The 14,972-nt window shown below is 43.7% G+C and overlaps 1 protein-coding gene across 10 annotated transcripts in view; it reads right to left on the bottom strand.

Moving 5' to 3' along the window:
• Positions 1-14,972, bottom strand: part of SHISAL1 (shisa like 1) — a 186,190-nt gene that overhangs the window by 68,924 nt on the left and 102,294 nt on the right. For 6 of the 10 annotated variants that reach the window (XM_081861061.1, XM_081861054.1, XM_081861063.1 and 3 more), the window contains exon 2: positions 14,200-14,368. The exons of 2 other annotated variants lie outside the window; for them this stretch is intronic. The gene's annotated coding sequence lies outside the window, so the exon portion shown is untranslated. Of the gene's footprint in view, positions 1-10,868; positions 10,950-14,199; positions 14,369-14,972 lie in introns of all 10 variants that reach the window. 2 more of the 10 variants (XM_081861062.1, XM_081861058.1) reach the window with 1 other exon arrangement.

The raw sequence follows: 14,972 nt of genomic DNA, 5'->3' as shown, positions 1-14,972 counted from the left end.
AGACACCTAGTTTGGTTGTCCGAGGGGATTTTAATATCCATGCCGACACGACCTTACAAGGGGCCGCTTGGGACTTCGTGGAAAGCATGGCCTCCTCCATGGGGCTATCCCTGAATAAGTTTGGCCCAACCCATAGCCGTGGACATGCCTTGGACTTGGTGTTTACCTCTATGGATGTTGGTGATCTGACACTAAGTAAAAGCGAAACGCATGAAGTGCCATGGTCAGACCACTTCCTGGTGCAACTTGACTTCTCTGTGACCCTTCCCCTCTGCAGAGAGGTCGGACCGATTCGGATGGTCGGCCCCCACCACTTAATGGATCCAAATGGTTTCCAGAGAGTGGTAGGGGATGCTTTATCCCATGCTGATGGCCTTTCAGCTGATTCCCTGGTGGCCTGCTGGAATGTGGAGTTAACCAGGGCTATTGACTGGCTCCGAAGCGCCCTCTCCGATTGCATGGAGCCCGGCCAGCCCCGTGGTTTTCCATGGATCTGAGGGCAATGAAACAATCATTGAGATGGCTAGAGCGCCGGTGGCGGATGACCCATTCTGAAGCTGACCGGACACAGGTTAGAGCTCAATGTCGAGCCTACCAAGTGGCGGTAGCGATGGCGAAGAAGACTTTCTTCACCACCTCTATTGCATCTGCAGAAAACAGCAGCAGGAGACTTTTTCAGGTGGTCCGCAATTTAGCGGAACCACCTGCTACATCAGGGCCCGGTACGGGCCACATGATCTCCTGCAATGATTTTGCAAAGTTTTTTGCAGATAAAGTCGCTCAGATTCAAGAAGAGGTAGACGCCACCGTGGGAGCAGGGCCGGGGTGGGAGAGTGCTAGAGTCCTGTCTAGTCAAATTGCGTGGGATCAATTCCAATCTGTTAACTCTGAGGATGTGGACAGGGTGCTTGGACGAGTGAAACCAACCACCTGTCTCCTTGATCCTTGCCCATCCTGGCTTATAAAGGCTAGCGAGGAAGGGCTGGGCGATGGGCTTCATGGGGTGGTGAATGCTTCACTCTGTGAGGGAGCCTTCCCAGACCCGCTGAAAGAGGCGGTTATCAAACCACTTCTCAAAAAACCATCTTTAGATGCGGCTACGATGGCCAACTATTGCCCAGTCTCAAATCTTCCATTCTTGGGCAAGGTGATAGAGCGAGTGGTTGCTGAACAACTCCAGGCACGCCTGGAAGAAGCGGACCATTTGGATCCCTTCCAGTCGGGATTCAGGCCTCATCACGGGACTGAAACTGCCTTGGTCGCACTGGTTGATGATCTCCGGCGGGCTAGGGACAAAGGTGAGAGCTGTTTCCTAGTTCTGCTGGATCTCTCAGTGGCGTTTGATACCATCGACCATAACTTCCTTCTGGACCGTCTTGAGGGGCTGGGAGCTGGGGGCACTGTCATACAGTGGTTCCACTCCTTCCTCCTGGGCCGTGTCCAGAAAGTGGTGTGGGGGATGAGTGTTCAGACCCCTGGGCTCTCACTTGTGGGGTGCCTCAGGGTTCTGTCCTCTCCCCCATGCTTTTTAACATCTACATGCAGCCGCTGGGAGAGATCATCAGGGGGTTTGGGCTGGGTGTTCATCAGTATGCGGATGACACCCAGCTCTACCTCTCTTTCAAATAGAACCAGTGAAGGCGGTGACGGTCCTGTGTGAGTGTCTGGAGGCAGTTGGAGGGTGGATGACGGCTAACAGATTGAGATTGAATCCTGACAAGACAGAAGTACTGTTTCTGGGGGACAGGAGGCGGGCAGGTGTGGAGGATTCCCTGGTCCTGAATGGGGTAACTGTGCCCCTGAAGGACCAGGTGCGCAGCCTGGGAGTCATTTTGGACTCACAGCTGTCCATGGAGGCACAGGTTAAATCAGTGTCCAGGGCAGCTGTGTACCAGCTCCATCTGGTATGCAGGCTGAGACCCTATCTGCCTGTGGACTGCCTCGCCAGAGTCATGCATGCTCTGGTTATCTCCCGCTTGGACTACTGCAATGCGCTCTACATGGGGCTACCTTTGAAGGTGACCTGGAAAGTACAACTAATCCAGAGCGCAGCAGCCAGACTGGTAACTGGGAGCGGCCGCCGAGACCATAAAACACCAGTCTTGAAAGACCTACATTGGCTCCCAGTACGTTTCCGAGCACAATTCAAAGTGTTGGTGCTGACCTTTAAACCCCTAAATGGTCTCGGTCCAGTATACCTGAAGGAGCGTCTCCACCTCCCATCGTTCTACCCGGACACTGAGGTCCAGCACCAAGGGCCTTCTGGCGGTTCCCTCACTGCGAGAAGCCAAATTACAGGGAACCAGGCAGAGGGCCTTCTCGGTAGTGGTGCCCTCCCTGTGGAACGCCCTCCCACCAGCTGTCAAAGAGAACAACAACTGCCAGACTTTTAGACGACATCTGAAGGCAACCCGGTATTGGGAAGTTTTTAATGTTTGATGTTTTAGTGTGTTTTGATATATGCTGTGAGCCACCCAGAGTGGCTGGGGAAGACCAGCCAGATGGGCAGGGTATAAATAAATAATAATAATAATAATAATAATTATTATTATTATTATTATTATTATTATTATTATTATTATTATTACTGAGGTCAACCAAGCAAAGCAAAGGCCAAAAAACTCAGACAAGCAAAGTTGGGCAAAACAGTGCCCTGGATAGCTCCAAGTGACCTGCCAAGACAGAAGAATATTACCCACAAGCACTGAGCTGCATGTAGACTTCCAGGTGCGATTCCTCTGAGCCACTAGCCCCATCCCTAACAAGTGGAACCTCTACCCTGAAAGGGACCCAGCCTGTTTTAGGTGCAGCTGACTTTGCCCATGTGGGAGAGACTAGCATTTAGCTGTGAATTCTGAGAGGGAGTCTGAGAAAGCAAATGTGAACTCTTCAGGCTGGAGAAGAGGGCATCTATTGCTGGAACTCCAAAGAAGGCAGGGACATCACAGACAAATCTGCTTTCTGACCAAAGTTATCCTCTCCATGGTCTTTTCCCACATTAATGGAGAGTTGAAAACTGTGTTATGATAGGAGTACCCTGAAAACGTATAGCTGCTCTTTTGGGAGAACAAAGTAAGAGGAACTTCAGTTTCATAGACCCAGAAACCGACTACTTCCACCTTCAAGGATTCAGCTTCAGTTAATAAGCTCTTAGGCAGTCCATTGTTGAGTCTAGACATTGATCAGTGGAGTCTCATCTGGCTTAGATGATAGCAAAAAATAGAGATGAGTGTCATCAGCGTATTTGGTAACACCTTAATTCAGATTCGTGAATGCAGTAGAGTTGTTTGGGGTTTGAGCAGAAGCCCCCACCCCTACAAAAAAAACTCACTGCTGGCTTCATAGGAAAGGTTCAGTAGGTTTTTGTTCAGTACAAAAAACACCTATCCAGTGGCACCTTTGTTGAACTAGACATGCATTCATATGACTGGCAGCAAAATAAGCCAAAAAGCACTGAGGGTGATGATCCAACTCGGATAACAACCATAACAGAGCACCTGTTTGCACACCCAATGCCTGATTGAGCTATGGATGCAGAATTCTGCTTTTACGCAGGTATGGCCTTAGCTGGATTGGACTGGATATCCTAATACAGGGTTTTTTTGGGGGGGGGTGAGCATCTGTAGTTCCTTGTATTTCCAACACAAATGCTGAACACACTGTGCGGAAGGGAGCGAGGGGCCACATAATTCTGTGGCTGTATGGTGTCCCGGTTGTTGTAGCCAATAGCGATATCACATTTAGATTAAAAACATCAATAACATTTACACTGTAAAAAGGGATTATAGCAAATCGGATACAACAGATGGCTTTCTTGATTGCATTTGCTTTGTTTCTAATAACCAGGCAATTTAATTTAGGCAGCATCTAACCTGTCTCTGGCTTTCATACAGATTTAAAAACCAACACTGACTCACTGTTTCCAACACAAGATAGAACTTGTTGGACAGAGTCACAGCAAGGCAATTTGGAAATACTTTCATCTTTAAAATTTAATCAGAAGTGTGTAATCTTCCACGTAAAGATCACAGAAAATTTGTTACACAACATTACAGAGTGAAGTGGTAGCCTCCCATAGCGGTTCTTTATTTTAATAAAAGTTTGTGGGAAATTACATGCAATTGCACGCAATTTGCAATTCAGCACTAGAATTTGTTCTTGATTTTGCCTAAGGCTTCAGCAAATTGCCAGAGGAATTTGAAAGACAAAAGGGTGGGGATTTTTTGTTTTTGTTTTTTTAGAAGTGGAAGTTAGCAGGGAAAGATGAGAGGCATTAGGAAATTCAGATTTAATACCTTCCTGGATATTTTGGAAAGCATTGGAAATGAAGAGACTAATTGCTGAAAAATGACTAGAAAAACATTCCTACCTTGCATTAATGATGTTACATTTGCCTTAAAGAGCCATCTCACATGTTACACTGGAGTGCAGCCAGGGAGCAGTTGCCAGTCTAACCTCTAAACTGTCCTTTCTCAACCTTGGGTCCTCTGATATTGCTGGCGGCGGGGGGGGGGGGGCAACAAAGCAGCTGGCAATATTAGATGAGCCATGATTAAAAATTCAATGTCATAAACTCCCATCATCCCTAACTAGCAGGACCAGTGGTCAGGGGTGATGAGAGTTGTAGTCCAACATCTGGAGACCCAAAATTGAGAAAGGCTACAGTCTCAATAATGTCACGTACATCATACACATTTCCAAACAGGTGTTTGCACGCTTGCACATTTTAGGCATACAACGACATTTTAAGGAGCTAACTTATGAAGCAGCCCAAAGCGAATAAGCAAGTGATTTAAGAACCTTGCCACACAGGCAAGCAAGGTTTGGACTAATAAAGAATTCTCTTCTCCTAGAACAAGCAGAGCTGTTTATTTCTGCTCATCTTCCATCCCCTTTAGCAGCTAATTTTCTCTAGGGGCTGGTAGGGGGAGGAGTAGGGAAAATTAGGTGTTAAAGGAGAGGGAAGATAAGTGGGAATAAACAACTCTGACTGCCTCTGGAAAAGCTTTCAGAATTCTCAGTGGAGTCTGGCTTGCACACGGCTATTTTGGATGAGATGAGAGTAATGTGGAGCCAGACTCTGATACGTTCAGTCAAGACGACCCTATTTATCACTCATCAGAAAAGCAGAAAGACTAAATAACAGCAACTGCTCCATCTCATAACAGGTTTGTACAACGATGGAGCTGTGCATGAGAGAGAAAGAGATTTGGAGTTTTTATTTTTTTATATAAAAAGTCTGCAGATGACAATTCAACAGACTCCTATACCTATGTTTTAATGATATATAATAGTTTGGGGCATGACCTACACTCTTGCTGTGTTGATAAGAGCAAGGCCATCTGAAAGAGCCCTGGGAGAACCTCAGCTATACCAGGAAACCCAACTCCTCCAGGGTCTGATGACTTACTTCATTTCTTGCACTGCTATCCCACCTTTTCTCCAAAGAGCTCAAGGTGGGGAACATGGCTCTCTTCTTCCCCGTTTCATCCTCACAGCAACCCTGTGAGGTAGGCTAGGCTGCGAGACGGACAGGCCCAAGGTCACTCAAGGACTTTCACAGCTCTCACGCCATATCAACCTAACCAGCCCCTGCAATCATCATCTGATCTTCATGTGCCCCCCTCCATGAGAGGTCTGGAGTGGGGCAGCATGAGAACGGGCCTTTTCTGTGCTGGCTCCCCACTTGTGGAAGGCTCCCCCCCAGGGAGGCTCACCTGGCACCTTTTCTTCCTGGCCTTGGCTAATTAAACAATCTATGGCCATTTAAACGGTGTGTGTGTGTGTGTGTGTGTGTGTGTGTGTATGTCTTTGTGCTTTACAGTGGTACCTCGGGTTAAGAACTTAATTCGTTCCAGAGGTCCGTTCTTAACCTGAAACTGTTCTTAACCTGAAGCACTACTTTAGCTAATGGGGCCTCCCGCTGCTGCCGCGCAATTTCTGTTCTCATCCTGAGGTAAAGTTCTTAACCCGAGGCACTACTTCCGGGTTAGCGGAGTCTGTACCTGAAGTGTCTGTAACCTGAAGAGTCTGTAAGCCGAGGTACCACTGTACTATGGTGTGTATTTTTCCTTTTCTATATTGCAAACTGTTTTGTGATTCTTGGATGAAGGGCGGTATAGAAATTTAATAAATAATATTTTAAAAAATAGCTGAGCAGCAATATGAGCATCCTAGCCTGAAACTCTAACCACACCCCACACTGGCACAGCTATGACACCCAGGAAGTGGCAGAACCAGAACTTCCAGCAGCATTGGCCATCTTTGCAGACCAACTTGAGAGCCCTTTCCAGTGAATTCATTAGGACAATTATGAGTGTACGCTCTTATAAATAAACATATTTCGTTTACTCTTTGCATAGTTCTTTTATCAACCATTAAATTGGAGAATGCTGATGAAAAAGAATTGTTCAAGTGGGCTTTGCTTGCGATAAGGCAGGGGATTTGATGAATAATCAGGATTTCCCCCCTTCCTTTTAAATTATGGTTTATTTCATGCACCTACCACCTTGATTGAAATGTATTGAACCTGTTTTAAATATATTTTTTTATATAAAAAAAAGTTTGGAAAGCATTGTTTATTTATATGCCACCCTTCAATAATAAAATATTTCTGAGTGCTTTACAAATAAATCAATAAATCATGGAATAAAATGCACAACAAGCATAACTATTTTTTAACATAAAGACACCTAACAGCTAAAAGCAATGTAACATAGCAGAGATAACATTAAGAGCTAGAAGGCCTGAGAATAGGTCTACAGGTGGTACATGACACCAGTCAAGCTTGCAAAAATCTATCATCTGCCCGATAATAAATGTTGGAAATGTAAAGAGACCGAAGGTACATTCTTTCACCTTTGGTGGACGTGCCCAAGGATTAAGACCTTCTGGGAGATGATCTATAATGAAATGAAAAAGGTATTTAAATATACCTTTCTGAAGAAAGCAGAGGCCTTTCTCCTAGGCATGGTTGGCCAATTGGTGCCAAAGAAGGACAGAACTTTCTTTATGTATGCTACAACAGCAGCAAGAATACTTATTGCAAAGTATTGGAAGACACAAGATTTACCCACCCAGGAAGAATGGCAGATGAAGGTGATGGACTATATGGAACTGGCGGAAATGACTGGCAGAATCTGAGACCAGGGAGAAGAGTCGGTGGAGGAAGATTGGAGGAAATTTAAAGACTATTTACAGAAACACTGTAAAATTAATATCTGTTAGAAGGATGTTGGAACAATATTATATGATTTTAGCAGGAAGGATATAAAGGATTTGGGAATAACTGACTGTTAATTGGTGAAAGGAGGAAAAGTAAAGTTACATTATATTAAGACAATTTACAGGACAAAAATTTTAAAAGAGGGAAAGGATTTGCTGAAATAGATAATAGACCTAGAATACAAAAAAAGGGAGGTGTGAGGAGGTCAAGGAAATAAGCTAATGAAAAAATGGTAATGAAGGGATCTGATGCATTTTCTTTTTTGCGTTTTTGTTTTTTTTAATGGGCTTTATGTTTATTTTTTCTTTCTGTTATTGTTGCAACTTTAAGGCTTCCCCTCCCCTACTGCAATTTTTTTGGGGGGAGGGGCATTTATTCTTCCTCCAAAAGGGGGTGGAAGGAAAGCAAATGCAGTAAGGCAGGGATACCCAATTGGATACCCTCCAGAGATTGTTGGGCTCTCCCTCTCAACAGACCCAACCTTCATTCTAGGGATCCTAGATCTAGCTCTATATCGTGCCAAGCCATTTGTCCATCTAGCCTGGCACTGACTACATTAACTGGTAGCAGACCTCCAGTATTTCGGGCAAGGGTCCTACCAGCCCTATCTGGTGATGCCAGGGACTGAACTTGGGACCTTCTGCTTAAGAAGCAGATGTTGTACCACTTGCATGTTCCTCCTCTTTCCTGGGCCAGAGAAGGCTGGAGGCAATTGTTTTAGATTTCAAACCAAATTCTGACCCTGTTGACTTCTGGCATGTTTAAACTATGGTTTGAGAACAAGCCAGGATCTGAAGCCATGGTTTGATGCTGGCTTGTTCTCACTAACTTTAGTTGAAGCATGGTGAGTTTTTTTAAAGTGATGTGGGGAGAGTCAGAGTGTTTGAGCCTGAGGTTCATATATACGGAGGTAAGCCATAGTTTCCTGTTAGTTTGAAATGGGCCAATGCGAGATGCTAGCAAAGATCAGCACTTTATTAGAAACTTGCATAATCCTGTACGGATTCATTGCATTTTGGATCTCATTTGAGAGGATGAATGAGCTTTGAGGGAAGATTACAGAATGCCCCCAAGGCATTTTTGAAGTAATACATTATGTTTGTGGTATTGACAGTTCTAGTTCAGTTGGACAAATGGCTCTTTCCTCTTGCAACACCAGCAAAAAAAGAAAGGAAATGAAAAAGATTTAGTGGGGAGAGATGGGGAGGGGTGGGCACTACTCTGCTTCTCAAGAGTGTTGCAGGTGCCAGTGCCGAATACTTGCTGCATATAGTATGGTCATTTCCCAAAGCTAGTTTATAACACAAGTTTTTTTTTTGTTTTTTTTTTTAAAAAATTACACCACACTGGAAACAGAAATATTTAGATATGCCATCTCCTGCCATAAATGAGAGGCTCACTGCAGAAAATCTGAATGGAACACAGTTCGGAAAGTCTGCCTTAGAGACTGTGTTTGCATTGTGGCACCTGTTTTACTGGCCCCTTCCTATTCCTTTGCAGAAGACTTATACAAAACCAGCAAAAGCTCCTGATGTGACACATAATGGGAAAGGTAAAGGAACCCCTGACAGTTAAGTCCCATCGCAAACGACTCTGGGGTTGCGGTGCTCATCTCGCTTTACTGGCCAAGGGAGATGGCGTTTGTCTGCTCCACAGACAGTTTTTCTAAGCCGCTTCTGTTGAAACCAGAGCAGCGCACGGAAATGCCGTTTACCTTCCCACCGGAGCGGTACCTATTTATCTACTTGCACTGCTTGCTTTCGAACTGCTAGGTTGGCAGGAGCTGGGACTGAACAACTGGAGCTCACCCCGTCGTGGGGATTCGAACTGCCGACTTTTTGATCGGCAAGCCCAAGGCTCAGTGATTTAGACCACAGCACCACCCAGGTCCCTAATAATGGGAAAATATTCACCAAAAAATTTCTATATGCCAAGGGTCCTATTAAGGAAATAATGAAAGAAGCAGCTTCTAAGCCAGGTGCACATGAAAAGTGTGTTTTATTTGGCCCAGCCCCTTTTTAGGGAATAATGGAGCACTATGAAAAATGAAATTCTATATATGCATCAGAATAATTTCAGTGAAGGAACTTTAAAAAACAACAACAACCTACACACCTCAAATCACTGTGATTCTAAACAGCGAGAAACCTATAGAATGGAACAAACTTCAAAGAAAAAAAGAGTATTAACAAGAACATTCAAAGCATTTACATCCAGAAGTTGGTCCTTCTATTTGCAGTAGTGTTTACGCCCAGGTAAATGTGCATACGATTGCAACCTAAACTAGAATGTACAGGGCAATCCTAAACATGTCTACTCAGAGGTCAGAATTCAATGGCACTTACTCTTGCGTAAGTGGGCTTAGGATTGCAGCCTTTCCTCTGTGTTTGTGTCATTTGTAAACCATTTTTAGATACATTTGTTACATAACATGGGTTTCGTTTATCCCTAAAATTATTCAAGCGGACATTTGCAAAAGAGTAGTGCTCCTGATGAAGAAGAGTCTTTGGTAGAAATGCTTTGGGTCCTAATGAACTACAGATTCCTGCCAGTAGCACCTTAAAGACCAACTAAGTTAGTTCTAGGTATGAGCTTTCGTGTGCATCCACACTTATCATACCTAGAACTAACTTAGTTGGTCTTTAAGGTGCTACTGGAAGGAATTTTTTGTTTTGACCATGGCAGACCAACATGGCTACCTATCTGTAACTGGAACTACAGATTCCTGGAGTACTTTGGAGGACAACACTTTTTGTCAGTCCTGCACATTTTGCCTTCTCTCTTGCAGACTGCTGTGAAAACACAGAAAGAGCTAGAAAAAGAGAAGCTATGCCTAAATTCCACATCAAATCTTTCCTCAATTAGCATACATTTTCACAGGAAAAGCCAGCTGAGATGTTCACAGGCTCCAGGTGTTAATTTATTACCCATCCCTCTGGCCCCTGGCCATGCCCAGGGCTTCACTCACTACTTAATTAGCTAATGAAACTTTCCTGCCAGCTGACCAAAGCACATCTGGGGCTTAAGGTGGGGACATCACATAACAGAAAGGTGTACAAATAAATGAGGTGGCGTGGCCAACCAACAACCCCCTCCCCCACTAAACACACACAGACACACCACACTAGCAGGACTTAAAGCATTTTTCTTCCAGGCTTTGCAAGAAGGAAGATTTTTCTTTTGCTCCTACCTGAAAGCCAAATATCTTTTGTAATGTAAATTAACATTTTAATTGCTTTTATATCAGAATGCAATTATGTTCTGAAAAGTAATTCTGTGCAAACAACAAGCCTTTATGCTCACTTGTCTAATGATTTCATTAGCAAATTTGTTCCATTTAGAAATCCAAAAGGTATATTTTTTTTCTTCAGTGCCATTACTTTAAGCTTCACTAAAGCCTGCAACTCTCAAGCCGCTCAAGGACAATAAACTTAAACTGTTTTGGAGTGGAAAGAGGTTGACTGCCGGACAAACCACAAACATTTTACAGTATATCCATGCTAAGTGGTTGTCTAAGAGCATTTTCACAGATCACTTGCAAATGTATGAATGTTCTATGAACATGCATGACCAAAAGCAGAAGGGAGTACTTTTTAAAACTGATTTTAAATACAAGCCAAGGTAGAGTTTGCATGAGACTCACCTATGTCATGCCATAATCCCTTCCCGCAAGAAGGCAATGAAACTTTCATAGTCCAGGTTCACACATGAAACTACAGCATGGCTAAGATCAGAAAGACCACAACAAACCATGGCTTATTTTTCCAACAAAGATGCTGGGCCAGGTCTGCATATACTGCTAAATCATTTATGAATGAAGATTTTTTAAATAAACGAAAGAAAACCATGGTATATCTGAATCAGGCCATTTACCAGAAGAGAAATGGGTGGGTTGGGGGGGGGGGTCTTCAGAGCCACAATACACCATCAACAACAAAGGTGTGTGGGCAGGTAAGCTATGAAATCTGTTCAGCAGCAAGGAACTTTTTTTAACTTAGATGGATGTTTAGTTTAACTTGCATCAGTCCTCCGATTATTGCAACTACGGTATATTCACAGACTCAAGGGGTCCAAAAGAGATTTGCACGTGAAAGTGCTAGAAATGAGTCAAGTACACCAATCTCAGTTCACTATGCATCTACTCAGTCCCATTCTGAACTCTCCACTGTGGTTTGGTAAGCCATGTTGCAGAATTCAAGCCTCACAGTTCACCCTGGGAACTGACATATTGCCTTCACTGCGTGTTTGCATGAACTTGAGTTTACTGGAAGAGTAATTTTCAAAACCAAGGCATACCGCTCTCATTTATTAATAGGGATGAGGAAGGAATACCGCAAACTTTAATGTAGACCCAACTGATCCTATCTGGGCAGATCATGACCAGGATCGGATAGGAGTTCTGAATCCACAGTCAAGTGGATTTCCTTATGATGGAGTCTCAGGGCTGCACTTTTTGTTTCTAAATTTCCTTTTTAAAATCTCCAGGGAAGTCTTCTAGCTACCCAGGTGGTTTCTTGAAGCCATGTGTTTTGAACAGAGCAGAGGAGCAAATCACCCCAGAAGCAATGGGACTTGGCAATGTTCTGCAACTGTCAGAGGAAACCGTACCGCAAAAACACAGCTGCCTCCATGTAAACACTGGATCCACATGGAAATGGGATGGAGCAGACTTAGTCCCACCCTCTTGTAGAACTGGACTGGGCATAAATGGTTTTTACACTTAAGTACATTGGGTTACTACATTTTTCTCCTCCTCCTCCTCCTCCTCCTCCTCCTCCTCCTCCTCTGTGTTTAACATCAGCGTGATATCAAAATCAAATGTGTAAAGCTTTTCCTGGCAGAGAGATTTGTAGAGGAAACTTACACCCACAGAATGCATGTGCGTCAAGCTTCTATGATAAAGCCACAGCAGCAACACCAGGAAAGGAAAAGGCAACCCTAATTTCTACCTCATTATAGATTAGATTAGATTAGATTAGATAAATTTATTGTCATTGTCCGTATATACACAGTATACACAACAACGAAAATCAAACACCCAAGACCGGATTCACATACACATTTGCACGTATCTCCAACACTCTCATCCTATTCAGACATAATCTATTAAAACATACATAATCCAGAATATAACACAACCTATTAGAAGCATAGCATAACCTAAAACCTATCTCATTCCTTACTACTCACTGCTTGCTATTTCTTACAACTGGCCCTGAGATCATTATTTAGTGCAATCAGAGCTCTTGGATAGAAACTATTCAGAAGCCGTGTGGTTCGTGTTTTCATTGTCCTGTATCTTCTGCCCGAAGGCAACAGTTCAAAGAGGTTGTGAGCAGGATGGGTGGGATCTCTCAGGATATTGTGTGACTTCTTCAAGCTGCGAGACATGAAGATCTCATCCAGGGTTGGTAGTTGGAGCCCAATAACATTATACATTTAGCTGTCAGTGAAACCCTAGGTGTTATACAGAACACTGAAGGAAGGATCACTGAAGATAAGCTGCCAGTCACAACTAAACAGAACCCCATTTCATTTTAAGCCTAAAAGCCAACTGCAGGCAATGGCCACCCCTCTTCATGAGCTGCTGGTGGTCTTCCAGAGGCAGGTGGCTGACCTCTGCTGGAAAGATTAATCTTGGCTGATCCAGCAAGGCTATTCTTAAACCCGTGTGGTGTAGTGGTAAGGATGTCAGACTAGGACCTGGAAGACCATGGGACCTACTCAGCCACAAAGTTCAATGGGTAATCTTGGGTCAGTCGCCTTCTCTCAGCCTAACTTACCTCACAGTCTTGGTGCGAGGGTGAAATGGGGAAGCAGGGTGGGAGAGAAACCATGTGTGCCACTTGGGCTGCTTTGGAGGAAAGGGAAATAGAAACAAAACAAATAAATAAGTTTTTCTGCTGAGAATCTAGAGCCTATTCTAACTAGGCCTTCCATGTCAGAATGGACACTGAGAGAAGATGCTTGTCTGAATTCCCACCAGGAATTGAGAGATACAAGCAAATGCGTTCTTTTCCTTGGTTGCACACATCCACTCTGTTGCTCAACTCACAAATTCACTCTGTCATTCAACTGCAAAATAAAAAAATTCCTTCCAGTAGCACCTTAGAGACCAACTAAGTTTGTTATTGGTATGAACTTTCGTGTGCATGCACACTTCTTCAGATACACACTGCAAAGTCGGGCAAAAATCAAAGGTGTCCATTTAAGTGCTTTAATAGCATTCGGGTCTCCCCATGCCCAATTCAGTTAACCTGCATTGCCACCATCTACAAGCGATGTTTTGCCCAATCATCTGATGTCCCCCTCTCCTTTCTGCTAGTGCTGGAGAAGACCCTTCCCCACCCTGCCTAGCCCAAAGAGCACCCCACAGTGCCCTCCAGGTAGACTCAGGTGCAAATTCATAGGTGTCCTAGTCTACCCCTTCACTTTCACCATCCCTACTCCAAGGTGCACACCAGAGCAAACGGCAAACAGACAAGAAGTTTTTTAATCTCTCTTCTCAACTTTGTGCAAGATCACTGAACAGCCAAACACATCTTCATTTCTCCCACAGAGATTGAAATGTATGCACAGTGCTGGCAAGCTCACCCTCACCTTTCTTCTCTCTACACAGATGGAAGGAAGAAAAGATACACAGGAGGTGTGTCAGAGGGACAGGAAGGGACATTTGCTTTTAAGCAGGATAATAATGGTCACCCATTCTTCTGTGCAACTATGAATACTGAGCCTAGCCAGAATGATCACCAGAACAATCTTAGGGGTCACATTGTCATGGAAACAAGTTTCCACTAATGAGCTCTCCAAGAAACCAGTGATTAAAAACGGCAAACATTGACTCATAGCACAAATGTACAAGGAGCAGTAAAAAAAAATGTTTTAAACATTGCAAACAAGCATGCTAACCTTTCCCCTATAATAATAATAATAATAATAATAATAATAATAATAATAATAATACAGCAACATACCTGGCTCACTTCCTTCTTTTTTAGTTTCTTCAGCTGCATGCTCTCCCCACACCCAAGAATGAGGCAGGTAAGCTGACACCAGAAGTTTCCTAGGACAGCTGAAAAACCGATGTCCAGAAATACAGAACAAATCTTCTCTAGTGCCTTGTTTTCTATTCAGTGGTTCTTTCTAACAGAAGAAGAGAAAAGAGACACTCCTTGTCTATTTCTGATTGTGGCAATGCTGCCAAAATCTGTTTTAGGACCAAGACAGGCAAAATGTGGCGAAATACATACTCTGTTCTCCTTCACATTTTCTTCCCTGTTTTAAACTTAGGCCACTTCCAGATTGTTGCCCGTTTGCAAGTGGGATGCAATCTTATTGAGGTTGTGTAATTAAAGTAGATTTGTTCACTCTTGCACAACAAACCTACTTCTAAAAAGGGACAGGAATTTTTTGCAGTAAGGAAAGCAAAGGGAAATCCTCTGGAAAGTGTGGTATAGCAATTGTTTGATACAACACCGTATAACCTTGCTGCAAACACATCAGAATAAATGCTCAATAGGCAGATCTGGAAGCAATGCCCTGGAGGAAGAAACAGGTGGAAAAAAACTCTCTTTTATCAGATGTTCAATTCTTCTGCCATGCTTTTCAATCATCCCACTGAAATTACTATTAGCCTCACAGTAGAAAACACGCTGCTTTATGCAGCAGAGTTAACAGCAGCTTGAAGGTAGATTGCGGTCAAGGCATGGAAACAAGGGTTGAACTCTCCATATCCCTACTCTAATCA

This window comes from Podarcis erhardii (genome assembly GCF_964252035.2).
Source record: "Podarcis erhardii genome assembly, chromosome: 5".
Classification (NCBI taxonomy): Eukaryota; Metazoa; Chordata; class Lepidosauria; order Squamata; family Lacertidae; genus Podarcis; species Podarcis erhardii.
The sequence above is the reverse complement of the archived record's forward strand: the minus strand, read 5'-3'. Positions and strand labels throughout refer to the sequence as shown.